We start from the raw sequence: 20,702 nt of genomic DNA on the forward strand, positions 1-20,702 counted from the left end.
CTGCTTCTGTCTATTCGGAAATATGCTACGTAAGCAAATAATAATAATAATACGAGAACCAATGAAGACACCGATATAAAGAACTGCGGGTAGTAATTGAATCGATCGCACGAACAACTAGGAATGATACCAAGACAAGTCATAAGTAATTTTTTTGTAGTAATTTTTCAGTCCATCCGTTAGTGGCAATAAATTTGAACATGTGCTGCGTGGTTGCATACGTATTCAAGATAAAGACCGTTTATCGAGAAACATTAAAATAATAGTGTTTATTAATGGTTAGGGGGGATGAAAAGTAGGTATAGGTAAAGTTCCCCGTGCATACTGCACCGTGCCATGGAGGCACATTTTTATTTGATGTGGGTTGTAGAGCCCCACACATTCTCGAACTCTGCCATTTTGGAGGTGATTTGGCCGCCTTTACCCCGCAGACGAGACCGAGACACTGCTAACTTTAGTCTAGATACAGTCTCTTCAACAAAAAGAAACTTTACAGAAACAGTTCGATATTCAGCCATGTTGCTTTCTGTTACACGTTGTTTTTTCCAAACAGAAGTTACATGGTAAAGGAAAAAGAAAAAGGTTAAGCATGTACCAAAAACCTTCATAAACACATTATGAACTTGTTCTTCCGGTCGACGTTGGCCGAAGAGGGAAAATTTTATTTTCAGGGGAGAGTATTTTACCTTTACAATTGCTCAAACAAATGCGTTCTTTAAAAGAGAGAGAGAACCCTGTATAGGAATTAATAAAAAATGAATTTCTGACGTCTTCATTGTTGCAAAACTTCGACCAGCACACAATTACATGTTACATAAGGCGAGCAATTTTCCCAAGTTGTCCAAAATGATCACGTCAAACGAATAATGTACGTGAAGCAACCACAGAACTATTCAACTTTCGTCCTCTTCTTTTCTTATTAGTTGCTCATGTTCAAAGCAGCCAACGTCTTTGAAGAAATAGATTTCTCACCGACCTAAATAGCCACTCGAAATCGGCTTGTCGGTTTGGTTATCAGGTTTCGCCGATTTTATTATCCTCATTTTTTTTGCAGCCGATGTGAAGAATAGAAGGAACCCACAGAAGCTCTGGACAATCTCGCTTTAAAGCTGAAAAAAACTAACGTGAAAACGAGCGCCGGCTATTTCGTACAGCACTTGAGCACAAAGAAACTTTTATGCTCAGTTAAATCTTACACAATGCGATGATACGCCAAGGGCCTGGTGTTTCGATAAAACTCGTAACAATTTCCTTCCTGCACATGGCTCCCCAACGTAGTGGAAATGCAACCTTTGTTTTCTTTCAAATTGCAGGAATACATGTTGAAGGATCAAGTGCTAGGCCTGTTTTCAAGGCACGTATAATTTCCAGCTGACTCAACACCCGAGTGTTTGCCTCGAAGGCCAGCCAGTTCAGCGAGGTATAGATTGTCTGCAGAATAGTCTTTGTGCAGATGTAGATGAGTGTGTACTAAATTCATTCTTCTCGGAATCGGGGATACTTAACGTTGAATAGCCTATGCCCGCAAGTGAGGATTTTCGTGGAAAACGGGGACCGTGTTGACATCGTGGAGTTAAGTTTTGTGTATCGAAACCAGCCAGCTCTGATTTGCAAATATTGAATGCGGTATTTGTTACCGAAATGGCCTGTGGATGAAAGGGGTCGAAGCTTTGCTAGGGGGCGTATTAAGCGATGCAAGACACCATTGAATGTTATGGATTTCAATATGTGTCCAAAATGCTAGTAACCATTAGTTCACTACCCACGATTCACATATCCCTGTTAGTCTGTTAGTGGGAGGTACGAGGTACAGATTTACAGTTCGTGCCCCACACAAAACTGTAGGTCCAATTCTGCAAATGAAATGGAATTATTTGAATGAAGAGTATTTCCTATCCATACCACACATTTATGTAAATTAGTAGCTGCGTTCTAGTCAATGAGCCGGGGTGTGAATCCCAGGGTGGTGACTTTAGGTAGAAATTTTAAATTAAATCATTCATTCCGTTGATGTATCTGCTTTTGCAACAGAAAAATGAAAGAAATGATGAGTGTGATAGAGAAACAGGTGGAAAATGAAATAACAAGTGAGAGAAACAGAGGAGTAAAGAAAGAATGTGATATAGAAACAATAAATGGAAGAGGGATATAGGGAAGTAGGGAAATAAAGGAAGAGACAGACAGAGAGAGAGAGGGGGAAGGAGAGTTAGAAAAGAAAGATAGAAAAATAAAGGTGGAAAAATGGTAGAAGAAGTGAGAAAGATAACGAGATAGACCAAGAGAGATGAGGGAGGAATATAGAGAGAGACAGAATGAGACAGGGGGAAACAAAGAAAGAGATAGAAAGGGAAACGGGCAAAAAATGAGATTAACAGAGGAAGTGAGAGGGAAGGAGAGATAGATAGAAAGATAAAGTAAGTAAGAGTTTGAAAAACAAACGAAAACTAAGAAAGATTAGGAAGAGAGAGAGAGTGAGAAAAGAAAGAAAAAGATAAATATGAGAAAGGTGAGAGAACAAGACAAATGATGGATGGGAGACTAAAGAAAGGGATAGAGTGAGACCGGGAAACAGAATAAGAAAGAGGTAGATAGGGAACGGACAAGAAAAAAGAGAAACAGAAGTAAAGAAAGAAAGTGATAAGAAACAAAATAAAAGGAAAGAGGTATAAAGGGAGAAAGACAACAAGTAAGAGTTTGGGAGGAAAGATAGAGATGGAAAAAGGAGACAACGTGAAGAAGAGACAAGTTAAAAAGAGAAAGGAAAAGAATGAAGTGAGATATAGAATGTGAGGAAGAAAGTGATAAATATGAAACGGTGAAGAAAGAAAAAGAGAAACAGAGGAATACGGAGAGAAGGGAAAAGAAGGCGAGAAAAAAAGATAAAGCTGGAAGAAAGAGAGAATTTTAGCAGCCATGATTACCAAAGCAGAACCCACCCCTGAGCCCACCCCGGAAGAAAATCTCCCACGACGCCACCCGTCGGAGGTGTTCACGTGTAAAATAACGTGCGGCAATTGTTTGCATTCGACATGCTCGCGGATACGAAAAGCCAGCTTAGATACGGCGATTGGGGCTCATTGTTCTAAACCTAACCTACCGCGAGCCGTAGCTAATGGCCGAATGATGACTTTTTGGCGGGCGTGTGGCATTCGGACAAAACCCACCGGACGCATGCCGGCACGCGTCTCGACGAACAAGGCTAATGGATTGAGAGATCAGACTCGACGCGTGTCGTGCGTGCGTCCGGGGTTTGTCGAATCCGGAGCGTTACGAATCGTGCGTAAGGCCAGAACGACATTCGAATGGGGAGGAAATAGAGGGCGCTGCTTTATCTCGTTAACGGTGAAATGCGGAAACTTAGGGATCGAATTGGGCACGAGTCGTTTTCATGCATCGGAGGTTGAGGAAGGTCGAAACGTAACGCGAGGTAAGGGGGAGGGTTGTGTAACGATTTGTCAGCTGCTCTGTAACGAATTTCTAAATTCTACTCAACAAATATCGCACATAAAAGCATGGGCTTCTTTGTATGGATAGTCAGACCATTTATAAAACGTAAATAGTGGAAATATTAATTATTATTATCACTGTTACGTTTATTATTATAATATAATAACCAATATAAACTAAAAATAAAACCAAGTTATTATTATCATCCTCATATCCTTGGGTAAACTCTCATACGGTTAGTGTATTGAAATGTATAGTTATGCCATTTTGTTATTAACGTTTACACATCTCGCCCAAGAAAAAGCTTTAAAAGATAGGGGAATTTTAGTCATAAAGTTTGGCCTCCGCCACAATTAATTTTTTAAACTGTGAGTTCATTTATACTTTGTATTAAATTATAGGATATGATAGAACATAACTTCGTTAATGCCGTTTACACTATTTTCTCGATCTAATGCATGTTTACTTTGGTTATTTCGTTCGCATGCTAACTAACTGAACTTTATTATGTTATTATCATAAAAGTAAAAAAAAGTAAAGTTTTCCCCTGTGCGTTGCACCACGCCATGAAAGCGCATAGTGGATGTGGAGTTAGGGCCCCACAGTTTCTTCATCACGACCGAAGGTACGGATCAGCACCGCGCCCATGGCCGCCTTTACCCTCAAGAGTTTCCTCCAGGTACCCACTTTATACTACGCTTTGTGGGCGCCGGAGCCGCTTGAATAGGTGGGAAAAAAATCCCGGCTCTCCCCCGCCGGGATCGAACCCGGGTCTCTCGCATGGTAGTCAGACGCCCTAAAGACTGAGCTACCGCAGCCTTTTGATATTTTCTGGTAACTTGAGATCAACGATGCCAATTTCTATGGGGGGCACGGGACGGTTAGACCCCTTCCCGACGCCCATGCATTCACTAAAGCTGCGCAACAACAAATTAACATTACTGTGAAGCTTTGCTAAAGTGTCCAGATATGTTTTTGTTTTGGTTATTTTACGGCATCTCTACCTGTCTAGGTTAATCATGATAATGGATAATGGCCTGATGCAGTGAGACAAACTCAATCGCTTAACCCTTGCGTCGTAGCTCAATGGTCCAAATCTCCGTGGCGGAGTGGTTAGCCAGCGCACCACAACGGCAGGGTCCTGAGTTCGAATCCCGGTCTGGGCGTGGGTGTTCTTTGTGAGTCTCCCTTCATCCATTTCATTATACCATCACTCATCCGCATATTCGCGATTAGCCAAAAGTAGTAGAGAAGTGAAGTAAAATAAACCAAATCAATCAACCAATAAATCTTAGCCTAGACCATTTCACCGCAGATACGGACTGTGGTTCAAGACTGGAGCGAGACCATGTTCTTGAGTCTTTTCACATGAGAGAGATTGAGTGGCAGCTCTGTAAAATCGAGACGGGAAGATATCTTGATTCTCTCTGTCTCGTTTCAGACTTTGGGAAACTATAATGTACAGTATATTTGAAAATTTACCTAATCCAAAATTGGCAGAAAAGCGAAGTAAAATATATATACCAAATTAATCAATCAATTTACCTAATCAAAAATAACTTTTCTATTCGACTTATTCAGACGTACCAAACTGGTATCTTCCTGATTATTTAGGGATTCCATATTTATTTATTTATTTTCACCTATAACAGAGCTTTGGCCCCAATTACAATAGGGTTACATACATTATAAACAATTCAAAAATTACTATTTTAACAATATAAAACAAAAGAATAAGAAAGAGAGCAAAACTACACTAATCATTGCGTAACGATATATCTACGAGTATATGCAGATTATAATTTTCCACTAGAGAATCTAATGTATTATTTTGCTTCTCTTGTAAAGTTTACTCTGAATTGTGTCACATGAACTTAACTTTAAATACACATTTGAAATGTTCTAGACCATCAACTTTGGGGGACTGAGACTGCTAAACCATCAACTTTGGGGGGGCTATGACCAGAGACAGCAAAACACATGACTTATTACTATATACTAAGTATATAATTATGAGTATTGTTAACATTTTTACTAAAAAGAGTTTCAAAAGATGTGCATGAACTAGGAGAGTGGATGGGACATTTGGGCTACAAATGGCTCTCACATGACATTCAGAACGAGATCATTGATATATTAGGTTGATCTGTTTTGCGCTCCGTGGTAGCAGATATTAAAAGTCGGGAATATTTTGCTATTATGGTTGACGAAGCTTGTGACATATCCATCCGTGAACAATTGACATTTTGCATTCGAACTGTAAATGAACATTTTAATATTTTTGAGGAATTCATGAGCTTTTACGAGATTCCGAACACTGAGGCCAAAACTTATAAAAAGGGAGGGAGTGAGTCATTCATTAATTTATTTCAGTGATCAGAGCTCCCCAATAATTTTGACAAGTCGGCGTCCCTGATGCAGACATTCATAACTATACACATGTATATACTCATATATAAACAAATATACATGCCCATGTACACAGTGTTACGCGCTGAAAAACATTAACTAAACAGAACCAACAGAACTCAGCAACGCAACAACGCAGAATCGATCCCCGTGACACCTGTCACGCGGATTAAACATTACATGAATTATAATACGGTCAGGATAAGTGCCTACAGTCGGAGTTACCGAGAATAAACCTAGGAGGATTTGATTTTAAGTACCTGAAATGACGTACATAATACTACGGTGGTTCTGAATATAGACATATATTAAAGCACAGATAAATAAACAGTACATCTTGCCCTCATTCTCTCTCTCTCTCTCTTTCATTCATACACACATTCCATGGCATATTGCGACAATATGACAATTACAAAGGTTAGATTATTTACTACTTTGACCATACTCTTGCTATTTCTTGGCTACATTGCCTTTTACAATTTACCGTTTAGGATTTTAAGTATAAAGTGAATAATTGTTCCTTGTGTGAACCCCTTTTATCTTTTCTGAAGGTATAAATATATTTCAATGAACTTTTGTTTGCTGTTAACATAAACTCTGATCTACAACATTGATTGTCCGCCGGAATACCGATGCCTAGTTATGCCCCAGCACTGATTTAAGTTATGCAATGATTTGATTTACGCAGATTCGCGGTAGTTTGGCGTCATCTCTCTCACACACGCACATGGTTGGATCTTACCTTCGCGGCATTCCCTCTGACCTGGGTAGGGTGAAAGTGGCCCTACAGTTTTGGAAGACGTCTGCACTCCATTGTTGCACTTTGCGGTCATCCTGGTTGGCGAAAATGGGTCTCCCGGCAGTTCCGTATGGCATCATCGGATCCTGGCTTCACTCGTTCACTTCTCGCGGTTTCCCATGGACACACATGGATATTAAATGTTATTAACTTCTGCTACTTAGGACGTTGTTTCGGACGATTGACACAGGTGGACGTGTCTGGCGTTATTCTCACATAACCACACGTATGTGCACGGATGCGTTGACGGCGAGGGGGAAACGACCTCCCTGGGTCTACTCTGCTCTACTGCATGGCTCTAAAACACTCACTCGAAGAAAAAAACAAATCCAGACCTCGAGTCCACGCGACTCTGAGCTAGGTCGCACGCAGCTCACACTCCGGTGGCGATTGTAGGCAAACTGTGTTTACGCTATTCCGAATCATCCCTTTTATTCCAGATTTGAACGAAGTGACGCTCTACCCTCTGTGTTCAGGTGTCAATTTATTGTTTCTGGTGCTTTGATCGTTGTCCTCCTATCCTGGTCAACGCTCACTCAGGTCCTTAACCTCTGGTAGCAGCCCCTCGTGCAGAGATTAGGCTAAATCCTCGGCTATTGTATTCGACACGTTCAGAGAGGCCAACTCAGTAGGGTTCCGTCTCCCATTGAATCCAGCGATGAATCTTTAATAATTCATAACTCCCGTATTTCTGTTCTGATTAGGCTCAAATCTTGGAATCAGTACTTTCATGATGTGGTCTTCCGCTGGTTAAAATCTCATCCAATTCGGTCCATTGGTTAAGAAGTTGTTCTTTTCCTGCTATTCCCCATAAGAATGCATGTAAATCCGAATTCGGGCGAAAAACGGTGGTTGAGCAAGCTAGTGCTGGCTAAGACAGTCGCTAGACACCTGTATTCGCGACGGATTTTAATATCACCAATTGTAATTAATTCTTAATAACGGGCAATTAGGTTAATTACTTGTTACTCAATATTTGACCGTTATAACAGAAAAGTATAATTGTTTAGGAGTGTAATATGTTCTGAAGGACAGACAGGAACTGCCTGAATGGCATGGCGAAATCCAAGTCTCCACCGTTCCTGACTATTTCATTGTGTTTAATACATAGCCTTAAAATGGGCGAATTCTGGTGTACTGTTGAGTGGGTTTTGCCCAACAGTACACCAGAATTCACCCATTCTAACACTATGTACTAAACACAATGAAATAGTCAGAAACGGTAGAGAGTTATTTGATTACCAAAATTGCATAATTAAAAATAGTTCATTCATTTGTGACAACTGGAAATCTGAGCAACATGGTTGCATATATTCAGGATAAAGTTCGATTTTTCTCGAGGACTCGCAGCGTCGAAACGAGACGTCTAGCATAAAATATGTTATTAAGAAAAGTTATTTTGCCTTAATTAACTCTATACGCTTTGTATTAGAAGACATTCATTGATATTTTGCCGATAAATATATCTTCTTCAGAAATTCAAATAACATTTTGTAAACGTTTACGCACGTGTGATTAAAGTTCCTTAACAATCAACATAGCTTTAAAAGTTTGTACTGAAACAGCGTTCTTGTCACTTGTCCACAAACCATTCTTGTAGAGAAACACTCGTTCAGTGGGGGCATTAGCTCCAGGTAAACAGAGAAGAGACTTCAATATTTTAAGAAAATTGGAATGTGGTACATTGTTGATATTGAAATGTGAAATAATTTCAACCCAACAATGTTATAATTCATAGTAATGGTAGAGAAGGTCCACTGTCTGGCTAATACGACCACCTTGTACAGTTAATTGCAAACATAATGGTAGGCAAATTGTCCATTACTATTTGCATTGCTTTTATTCCGCATCCATGTGTTGTTTTAAGGAATGGAATTCTGTTGAATTTCAAGCATATTGACGTACAGTAAAACCTCGTTAATTCGGACTAATGTGTGGATAAGTTGACCGGTTTAACGAAAGTCCGGATTAACTGAAATAACCTAAAAGAACAGTAGAAAGTGCATTAAAACTCCGTTTATAGCAACAAAACACGTTTATTATGGGGTATTTAAAGGGCATAGGCCTAAATACACTATACAGTACAGTACAGCCAACAGCAAAGATAATGGTAGGCAAATTGTTCATAGCTATTTTCATTCTTTTCTATTCTACATTCTGTGTTGTTTTAAAGAATGCAATTCTGTTGATGGGAGGCAAATGTTGTTCTCTGCGGATTGACCTTATTATTTCAATTCAATTTCAATTCATAATCATCACATTGTGGGAAAGAGAATGGAGGAAATTGGTGATGGACAACATTCCTACCATTTCTTTTGCCGTTGGGTGTACGAAGTCTGCGAAAAACAGATTTTGATCAGTGGTTGACTACCTTTTGTTGGGAAGTTCTCTTGTTGACTTCTAGCCACATTTAAAACCTTGTATTCTGCTTTTTTTTTTGGCCTGTCCGGATTAAGCGAAGTCCGGCTAATCGGGGTCCGGATTAACGAGGATTTACAGTATTTATTTCAATTCATGATCATCATATTATGGGAAACAGATTGAATGAAAATGGTGCTAGACAATTCGCCTAGTATTTCTTTTGCAGTTAGGTGTACGTACCAAATGCATATTTCAAACCTTTTGTCGCATATTGTAAACAGATGTAAATCAGGAGAATAACATTTGCCCCAACAGGCGGGAGGGGCGCTGAATTCAGTGCAAGGAATACAAAATCTAGAAAGGTCTGTGTTCTGTGTTCATTTGTTCATCAAATATTCTCGTACTCTTTATTTATTAACTTACATGAGTGTGAAAGAGGCGCAAGACAAGTTAGAAAACAATGAACTGGCGTCGAAATTACGAGAGACATTACATTACAATGTTTTCAAAATGTGTGCACTGAACTTACCAACTTACTAACTACCCAACGCCAGTGACTTTGAAGCAAAATCAACAGAAACTCAGCAACACAACAATCTACCACAATCGTCCATCTCGTTCTAATTAACTAAATTCGACCCGGCCAGAAAATGGAAGCCATCGACCGAGTGCAATCGCCAACATCCCCAAGTTTGTTTTATGCAGGTTGGGTCCATTGTCATCCTGCTCCGCATCTGCCCGTGGTGACGTCACTTACCCCTCCTCGATATGAATTCGCTCCGAGCTTTCCGAATTGTCAACACAAAACAGAGAGTCTGCGCGTAAGCTTTAATATCAATGGTTGGCCATTGACAGGTCCGACCAGCGCCCCTACGACCGCCATTCAGGGTTCAGTCCAATATATCATGGCTCACAGCTGCTCAGTAGCCAAGCAATATGAACTCTGGATGAAGCCTCGCTTGCCATTGTACACCTTGTACGCTTAAACAATCGGGGTTAAATGGAAGAAAAATGGCTCTTGAATCTACAAGACGAGGGGAGCTAAACAAAATGTTGAAACATGGTTTTAAACAGTGGAGTGATGGATGGTTTATTCCGACGCCCACCCATATCTATAAAGTCAAACTTGTTTGTTGTGGGTTTATAAACTGGACGTAACTTTTTGCAGTTGTTGAGAGTCTGTGAAAGTTAGATTTGTGAAACGTGACGGTCACTCTTTGCCTAACATTGTGTTTCTCTACCCTCTCTCTTCTCATGTTTTTTTACCTTTCCAAATTCAAGTGACTCTCTCTCTCTGTTTCCCTCTTGTTCTCTCTGACTTTTCGTATCTTCTCTCCCCCTTATCCTTCACTCCTTCTCTCTTTGCTCACTTCTTTTTGTTTTGTCCATCTTCCCCTCCTCTTTTCCCCATTCTTCTTTTTTCTGCTCTCTTCTATTTTCTTCCTTCTCTGTGACTTTTACTCGTTCTTTTCGTACTTCTGTCCAGTAGCGTACGCAGTATTTTATCAAGGGGGAGTTTATTTCTAAAACTTTCTCCAAATTTATATTACCATTGTTTTATTATACTTTAATTAAAAATAATAATCATAATTTATTAATTAGTTGAATTACTACTAATACCACTACTACTATTAAGTAGTAGAGATCTACATAAATATAGTATTTATGAAAGCAATCACGAAATCACTTTATAGTTATTAGATTTTGACAAATTCTAGGAGCATTTTTTTTTGTTTATTTGTTACGAAATAATTGTCTAGTCAACGATGTGAGTCATTTTAAGTGTGAAGAAAATTCATAAAAACAAGAAAATATATTAAAATAAATTGAAATAATCAAAGTATGGAACTCAAGGGGGAGTTTATTTCTAAAACTTTCTCCAAATTTATATTACCATTGTTTTATTATACTTTAATTAAAAATAATAATCATAATTTATTAATTAGTTGAATTACTACTAATACCACTACTACTATTAAGTAGTAGAGATCTACATAAATATAGTATTTATGAAAGCAATCACGAAATCACTTTATAGTTATTAGATTTTGACAAATTCTAGGAGCATTTTTTTTTGTTTATTTGTTACGAAATAATTGTTTAGTCAACGATGTGAGTCATTTTAAGTGTGAAGAAAATTCATAAAAACAAGAAAATATATTAAAATAAATTGAAATAATCAAAGTATGGAACTCATCCAAGGAGCTGCGGTGGTCTGGTCGGTAGAGCGTCAGACAACCACGCGGGAGATCCGGGTTCGATTCCCGGAATTGGTTGGAATTTTTCAGCTCGTGTCCCCGCATAAATGCCCCCGATAATTCACATCTGGATTGTCCCTCTGTTCTTGCCAACAAAACTTTTTACAATAGTTAATCTTATTGTCGTTTGATGTCAGAAATTCAAACGTGGCGGTGTAAACAATGGGAAGGCGTACTGGTGGCTGTGTATTCTTGTCCGCCTAGCTTTTGATTGATTGATTGAATTGTTGTTTTAAGTCCACTTTATGCACAGAAAGGCTAATCGGGACCGGACCTGGGATCCGAACCACTATGTGCCTCCACAGGGTATCGAACCCGGGACCCCTTGATTACAAGGCGAGGACGCTACCACTGCGCCATCGGGGAGGCCCTCCGCCTAGGTTTTGTCTATATACAGGGAGGTTATTTCAGTCGTTCACCGCCAGAGTGACGGCCGTTCGGCGGACTCTTCATGCAACAGGTCCCGGCAAATTGCATTACAGGAAGTCCGTAACAGAAACCGCTTGTTTTCTAATGTTTCCACTTTTCACAATTACAGTTACAATTACAATTGAAATAAGCACGTAACTTGTCGCAAGGATTGCAGGAAAAGGTGCCCTCGCAATTACAAATATTTCTGGCACCTTATTTCTGACATCTAATCTTAGATTAGTCATCGCTACTTTATTCTCAGTTGTCGCGACAGCGCCTGCAGCTTATCGGGGGTTGGGTGAGTTGTCAGCCGCGAGAGGGCGCTTCATACTGCACGTGTCGGCAGTGATGCCAACCGTAGGGACATGTCCCTACGCATAGGGACTTTTCACTAAATTTCGCCCGCGTAGGAACGTAGGGACAGATTTTGCCAAATGAGGGAAAACGTAGGTACTTTTTTCAATCTTGGTAAATTACATTTTATGAATTAGTTTATCTGGATACTTTAGCGAGGAGGAGAAAAAAGAACTAACTAACAGATCTCCATCAGAATTTTGGAACATGTTCCTTTTTTAAAAACATTTCCACTCTCGCGAAAATAGTGCTAACATTGCCGCATTCTAACGCGGAAACGGAAAGAATATTTTCAATGTTAAGTGATACAAAAACAAAAAAGGGAAATAAAATGGGACCAAAATTGTTAAAGAATGCAGGAAATACAGCATCACCAACCAACATCTATCTCTTCACAGCAGCAGCATGTATGACTTCAAATAACATAATCAACAGTAAACGACTCAACGTTATTCATTAGGGGTGTGCTGGATTCTTTACTTTAAAAAGTCGTTAATTCTCGACGTTTTCTGCCTTGTAAGTTTCTGGAACTTATCGAAAGTTGTAAGTTTTTATTCTAGAAATGCAAAAACAATCACTTAAAGTGAAAATGACTTGTAAAATTCGAGATTTCCAGTGCTTCGGGAAATTTCGAACATTTCCCGTCCAGAAAATTTTCCGACTTGGTCGGGAAATTGCAAATTTTTCAGTCCTGAATGTCGGGATTTAAAAAAATTACCGTCCCGATCCCGTCCCGACCCAAAAAATTCTGTCCAGCACACCCCTATTATTCATTAAGGCAAGAATTTACAATACCGGACCCTTCTGTAATTTCTATGCTACGTCTTATACTCACGAAATAATTATTCGTGATTATTTATCTCAAGTTAACATGTTGGGGTGAGGGGGAAAAAATGTTCATTAACGTGTAGAAGTTGTAAAATAAGCTTTTCAATTCTCGCAATGATTCTCCGTATACAAGTATGGTAGCCATATTTGTTGATATGAACAAATTAAAATTAGTTACGCTGTCTACAGCGTTGCCACACTGTTGATTTCATACTTGGAGAGCATGGATCGTGTAAGAATGGCGGAAGAGAACAGTAAAAAAGTTGTTAATGTTGTACAGATTGTTAGGTGGAGTGTGCAGGAGGATGGCTGTGGGCTAATTAATAAACTTATGGATTTCAGTATATTGCCCAAAGAACGTGCTTACATGTGACAGCGACAATCACGATGTAGAAGAACTGATTTGATTACAGGTAAATTTGGCAACAGTACATCAATCATAAAATTGCAGGATACGAAAATGGCGTCTTCGATGATGAACGTTTGCCGTTAAAGTGCTACGAAAATAATATTTTTTATCGGTTCGTAATCACAATTACCGCAAAACCATTCAGGAATAGCCCCACTGACCATTCTCGGTAAGTTTAGGTTAAGTTAGGTTAGGCAAACATAGTTAAAATTTGGGCTCGAAAAAAACATGCACGGGTAGCCCAACAAACCATTGACGGATAGCCCCACGAACCATTCAGGTACGGTTAGGTTAGGTTAGGATAGGCAAACATAGTTAAAATTTGGGGTCGTAGTAATATCAGGAATGTATATTTCGTTTTTTAAGTATTGGAAACACAAAATCTTCCGGTAAATAATAAGCAATCGTGCCGATCGCGGACCACTCAATGTCACTTATTTTGCAATTTCTACACGTGACCCCCCAAATTTTAACTTCAAATTCGTGATTAGGAGGCCTCAATTAGTGAGTATGCGAAATATTACAAAAAATCGGGGAGAGGTCCTGTATTGTAAATTCGCTCCTTCATTAATTGTGGAAGCACCGAGCAGAAAGATTTGGTAAGTAAATGTGTATATTTTATCTTCTGTTTGCATGCTCATGAGGAGTTTTTTTTTTAGTCACTTTACTTGGCGTAGGGACATTTGGTCAGTTGTAGGGACATTTTGACTACGTCTGTAGGGACATTGCCGAAAAATGGTTAGCAACACTGTCGGCTACCAGACCTCAGTGTACGTTCATGTTCACTTCTGTTCATTTATCAGTACGCGTGTTGCTTATACTGTGTTATTGTAATGTGCTTACTCGTGGCCAGTGCTTTATTGTGTGTTAATTGTTATTCATTCATTACTTATGTCGTTAAACAAATATAGTCTTGAACATAGAGTTTTTATGTACGATAATTACGTGAAAACGAATTCTTGCAGAAAAGTGGTCAGGGATTACGATAGACAGGATCTCTTGAACCTAAGAAACGTGTTGTATTGCTGTTGAAGGAAGTCATTTTCAACATCTCTTATAACACAGGAGGTTAGTGATCATCATTATTATTACTTTTAAATATCATTTTACGCTTTCGGTTTGCTTTATGCGCCGGGATGTTGTCTTCCCTTTCTGTCAACTGAGGATAAAGTAGCGATGTCTAATCTAAGATTAGATGTCAGAAATAAGGTGCCGGAAATATTTGTATTTGGGAGGACACCTTTCCCTGCATCCGTGCGACAAGGTACGTGCTTATTTCAATTGTAATTGTAACTGTAATTGTGAAAAGTGGAAACATTACAAAACAAGCGGTTTCTGTTACGGACTTCCTGAACGCAATTTGCCGGGACCTGTTGCATGAAGAGCCCGCCGAACGGCCGTCACTCTGGCGGTGAACGACTGAAATAACCTCCCTGTATTACCCGCTTACAACGAACCAAGAACTTTCTTTAGTTAATGCTCATTGTTCACATACACAAAAATACATGTTCATTGAACATTGATGCAGCTGAGATACAAAATAACTTTTTTCTGTTTTAAATCATAGGTGCCTTCATATTTTATTTTCAAGAATTCGTGTTTATTTTCAAGGCATTCACTCTGAAAGGCGTGTGTTTGGAATGCTGCGCTTTTCTCCATGCTGCATGGAAATATTATTATTATTATTATTAGTAGTAGTAGTATTGTCGCAGATCTTTGACTGTGATAAATTGGCCATTTCTAATTTTCTCCAAAGCGTTATTCACAATATTTCATAAGCTCAACGGGACGGTTTACACCCCGTATCGTACGCCACTGCTTCTGTCTCCACTATTTCTCGAAGTTACTGACACTCTCTACGAGAGAGATTTTAGTGGCTTTTGCACGGAATGGTCAGTGACCTTCGCAGCTCCAAATGACTTAGTGACAGTTGGCAAAAGACTGGAGCTGGAAAGAGCAACATGTCCGATTGGAATCCAGAGTGTGTTTTTATTGATTTTGTGAAGACCACCATTCAGACAATGAAATATTTCTTCCCAACAGCAGTAAAAGAACTGGTTCTAGCAACTGATATAATGAAAAGGAAGTAGATAGGTCTCTCCTTCCCTGCATAAAATACACGGTGGTGCATATTGCATCTACCAACTTGAAAACAATTTCCCTCTCTCAGTTTTCAATATATCTCTTATTCTCTCCGCGTATTGCTCACTCTCTTTACCTCCTCTTCACATTTGTCTCTAATCTCCAAAATATTTGCATATATGTTGCAACGGTGGCAATACTTCTCGACAATAGACGAATTCATTGTCTTTCAACTCCGACTCACCAGAGGGGAGAAAATATACAATTACAGTTTATTTTTTTATATGATCCTTTATCAAAATCAGCACATTTAAATTCCATTATTGGGTATAATATACTTTCGACTTTCAGTTCCATTTATTTATTTATTTATTATCCTGCGCACAATAGGCATCTGCCCTTTTACAGTGCACAGTAAATGTCTTACATAGGATTTATACACATCAAAATAATATTTATACACTTTTCAGATATATATAAAAAAATACATATAGAGGTTATATATATCGTCCTTAAACATTACCGTGGATAAAAAATGAATCAAACCTTACACAATTACATTCATATATGTATGGGTATATATATACACATAAAGAAGGTAAAAAAATAATAATAGTAATAATAATAAGAAAAATAATAATAATAAAAAATTAAAATTTAAGTAAGAATGTTGTCCATTAAATAGCGTTTATACTCAGAAAATTTAGCAAATATGTCCAAGTGTATGCCCCTCTCTAACCATTCATTATACAAGCTCCACATTCTTCGCAGGGGAGCCATTTCTGCGGATTTTGTACGGGAAATTGCAAAGAGTTGCTTTCTTGATCGCAACTTTGGATGGGGGACATAGAAAGCTATTTTTGAAAGCAGAGAGGAAGAATCCAATTTGTCGTTAAGAAGTTTGAAAAGAAAAAGGAGCTGATGTATGGTTCTTCTGTTTGCAAGGGAGGTAATGTGTAATTTAATTAGTAATTCATTATAAGGTGTCATCTTGGATATGCACCATCTATCCTAAAAACTATATAGCGAGTGAACTTATTTTGAACTTTTTCAATAATATCTATTTGTTTACTGGTTTGTGGACATCACACTATAGATGCGTATTCTAATTTGGGCCTAACATATAGGTTAAATAATGATAACAACGCTTTATTTTCATTGAATTCTTTTGCAGTTCTCAAATGAACCCCAGTTTTCTATGCGCGTCATTAACAGTCTTTGTGATATGTAACTGAAACGATAATTTATCATCGAACACTACACCAAGATCTGTTATTGAGTTTGCCCTGTCTATCTGTGTGTGTGCTATTTCGTAGTTATAGTGTATTGGGGATTTCAATCGGGTAAATATTACGGCCCTGCATTTCTTATGGTTTAGATTAACTTTATTTGCTTTACACCATGCGTTGAGATTTTCGATATCCTCTTGTAATTTAATGGAGTCATCTTCATTGTGAATGCTCCTATAGAATTTTAAATCGTCAGCGAATAAGAGTTTCTCGGAATTTCTAAGCTGTTTCGGTAGGTCATTAATTAATATTAAATACAACAAGGGACCAAGATTAGAACCTTGAGGTACGCCTGAGCCAGCTACAAATTCATCGGAGCAGCAACCTTGATAATTTACGCATTGTTTTCTGTTTTTGAGATACGAGCACATTAAATCTACGAGGGAAGAGGAGAAGTTACAAAATGCTAATATTTTCAAGAGAATATCATGGTTTACAGTGTCGAACGCTTTGCAGAAATCTGTGTATATAACGTCTACCTGACCTCTGTTGTCAAGTTCGGTGCAAATGAAGTTTGAAATTTCTACGAGGTTCATCACGACAGATCTCTTTGGTACGAATCCGTGCTGGTGCGAGGAGAGAATTGGTTTTACGTGAGCAAAAAAGTGTTTATAAAGAATCTGTTCTAATAGTTTAGCTGGCGCAGAGAGTATCGCAATTGGTCTGTAGTTTGAAATTTGAGATTTATCTGATGTTTTTGGTATGGGTTGGGACAATTTCCATTTATCTGGAAATCTCGATGTTTGTATTACAAGGTTGAAGAGTATATGTAGCGGATATTTTAGACTTTCACCACACCCCTTGATTACGTAGGGGGGGATAAGATCAGGCCCTGCCGTTTTTTTAGGTTTAAGGTTCTTTATTGCTGCTTCTACTTCAGCGATTGATATATCCTGTAAATTTAGAGAAGATAGAAGGGCGTCGGTTTCAGACAGAGGGGTTGGTGGTTCGTAACAAGATGGTTCCTGTACGTAAACAGAGTGAAAGTGTATCGCAAACGCTTCGGCAATTGAGTTGTTGCTGTCGAGTTCTTGATTTTCATTACAGATAAGTTGTGCGTATGATGGTCGTTTTTTATTTCTTATGAAGGACCAGAATTGCTTCATGTCCCCTGTTTTAACACTAGCTTCAATGCTTTTCAAGTAGTTTGAGTACGCATCCTGAATATTCTTTTTTAGTCTAGTTCGTATATTTTTGAATTTTGTTGCATGCATTTGAGTATTCCCTACGTTATGCTTCATTTTACGATGATGTTTTGCTTTGGATGCCAGATCCCTTATAATCTGTCGCGTGAACCAACAAGGGTAGTGGCGGGAGGAGGGGGTTGAAAGAGGAATGCAATCATCGAACACGGAGGTGACGATCTGATAAAATTTTTCAACGGCAATATTAACGTCAGAGCACAATTTTAATTCTTCCCAATCTATCGAAGTAATTTTTTTATACATACTGTTAAAATCCGCTTTCCTAAAATTATAGCATTCCTCGTTTGGTTCCGAATTTCTTGTTTTACAACGTACATGACTTACTTTCAAATATAAAGTAGGGTGATGCTTATCCTCAGGAACGGACAGAGGTTCTTCTCTGGACAATGTTATGAGGTTCAGATTTGTTAGTACTAGGTCAAGCATTTTCCCATAATTATTCCTAATATTATTTTTGTTTTGCAGACCAGTTAGTTGGAGGAAGTTACATAATGATTGACAGGTTTTATTGTTGTTTAATGCTTTGCAATCTGTATCGCGAATTTCCGGAATGTTAAAATCACCAATTATCAGAATCGGATGTAACTCTAATTGACAGTCTGTTATGCAAAGAAAATTTAATGTATGCTCTGTACAAGGTTTTCATGTCCCTAAAGGAACCGAAGAAAACATTATATCTGCACAATTCTATTTCATATTGTTACATCCGTTTTCATTCTGCTTTTGATACGCTTGAATTAACGTGTACCTCATTCCTGAAATATCGGTACATATCGTGAGAGTTTCAATATGAAATGATATTTTTGAAGTCATACTTGACAAAAACTATATTATTTTTAATAGTATTGAAAGGACATTAGTACTACTACTATCGCCTTGTAATCAAAGGGTCCCGGTTCGATACCCGGTGAAGGCACATAGTGGTACGGATTTTACTTTAAGCTGTAGGTCCAGTCCCGATTAGAATTTCTGTGCATAAAGTGGACTTAAAAACAAACTCAAACACAAAACTACGACAATAATAATAATAACAACAATAGTTACTCAATAAACTTACTTTTGAGCCTCGCGATATTTTAGTTGTTATCAATAGGTCTAAGGTCCAATTCAAAGTGCTGGCAGTTAATTCGTCTGTATTTATTTTGATCTTCAGTCCGCTATTGATTAGTGCATAACGCGTATTAATGCTGTTACGGATTCATCCCCATTGATGGAACAAAATAAACTTGTAAAACGACGCTTTCAAATTACTAGGTTTTATAGTTTTTAATTGGGCTTTTGTAACAAATCGGAAATTTTGAGGTTTCTCTGTTTTATAATTGTATGTCCAATAGTTATTATGGTTGCGAGTTGTGGAGCTCCATATACAATCAATTCCGAATCAGTCAGATTACTGTGTGTGAAAACTCAAGCTTGTTATAAATTAATGTGCAAATATGAGAAATGGTGGAATTTCTTAATTTACGAATTTAAGACGGAATAGGTGTTTTTGTACAGAAAAATGCTATCATCGAAGATTGGGAGCTATAGCTTACAAGGTTCCTAAATAATAGGGCTAGACAGAATTCCCTGTTATTAGTATATTGTAACAACTATGAAAACCCCCTAGATAATAAAATGATGTATGTAATATGAATTAAATATGTAATGAACTAATTGTATCAATATTGGACGTTGTGCTGCATCTAGCCACTGCTCTGTTCAGCACTATAGGTAAAGGTACCCCTGTGCGTATGGGACTCCACATATTTTTGATCTCGCCCGGCCGACTTTACCCCCCCCCCCTTCACCCCCAGGGTTGCCCCCCAGGTATCCATTACGAGAGGCTGAGTGGGCCTCAGAGCAGCACAGAAACAGAGAAATGGCTGGAAAAATTGACGGACAATTGCTATGACGGACAACTGCGATGAACACAGTTAGAAGTGAAAGGGCGGGTGGACAGTTGCGATGACGTTTCAAATCTTCTATCAAATTGAAGGGTGGCTTAACACCCAGTACAATATCTCTTACACGAGAATAATGTGAAATATTTATATTTTCGGCTGGGAATTTGGTTCAATCAAGTTTTTGAACATGGGCTAAAGCCAACAGACACCTTTTGGAAGTCACAGTTTCCTCATATGTGCGAATACACTTTCCAACACTCTCGTCGATTTTAATGTCACGCTTCTTCCTTTTCTGACCTTCTAGATTAAGTTCCATCCACATGTACTTGATGTTGGCGTCTTCTGCTTGGCTCTTGAGACAGGCCAGAACATGATGAATTTTTGGATGCGGTCTTCCAAGCCACCTATTTATTTTGTTGTTCCAACCTTCTACAGCATTATTAGTAGGGCCCCGGACTTTATGTCCTATAAAACTGTAAAATATGTATGTAATTATGTCATATAAATTGGAAAATATGCCATGAAAAATTACAAATATGTCAGAAAATGCAGAAATATTCCCATTAAAGCCAAAAATATGCACAACAGTACTCTCGAATTTCTCCCATACCCGATAGAGTAGAGTAGGGGCTGTAATGTACCGAATGTTATTTTTACTTTTGACTGATTTTTGTGAAAAGCGAAAAAGGCAAAGAAATGAGAACGAAACTTCTTTTACTTCCCTTGCAACAATGAAAGAGAACATTTTTCCTCAATAATGTTTGCATGGCTATTAATTGTCGGCGGGTTAAAAAAAGTGGGGTATTATTGTTCTGTACTAAGAAAAGACGGCATCTTTCTTCCTGCCATCGACAATATGAACTATCCGTTGTGCTAAAGCTACGAAGAAAAAAATATGAAATAACCGAATTATGTGCGAGAGAATTACGAAATTATACAGAAATATGTCTTACTACAACAAAAT

Source organism: Lepisma saccharinum, chromosome 13, assembly GCF_977018435.1.
Source record: "Lepisma saccharinum chromosome 13, izLepSacc3.1, whole genome shotgun sequence".
Classification (NCBI taxonomy): Eukaryota; Metazoa; Arthropoda; class Insecta; order Zygentoma; family Lepismatidae; genus Lepisma; species Lepisma saccharinum.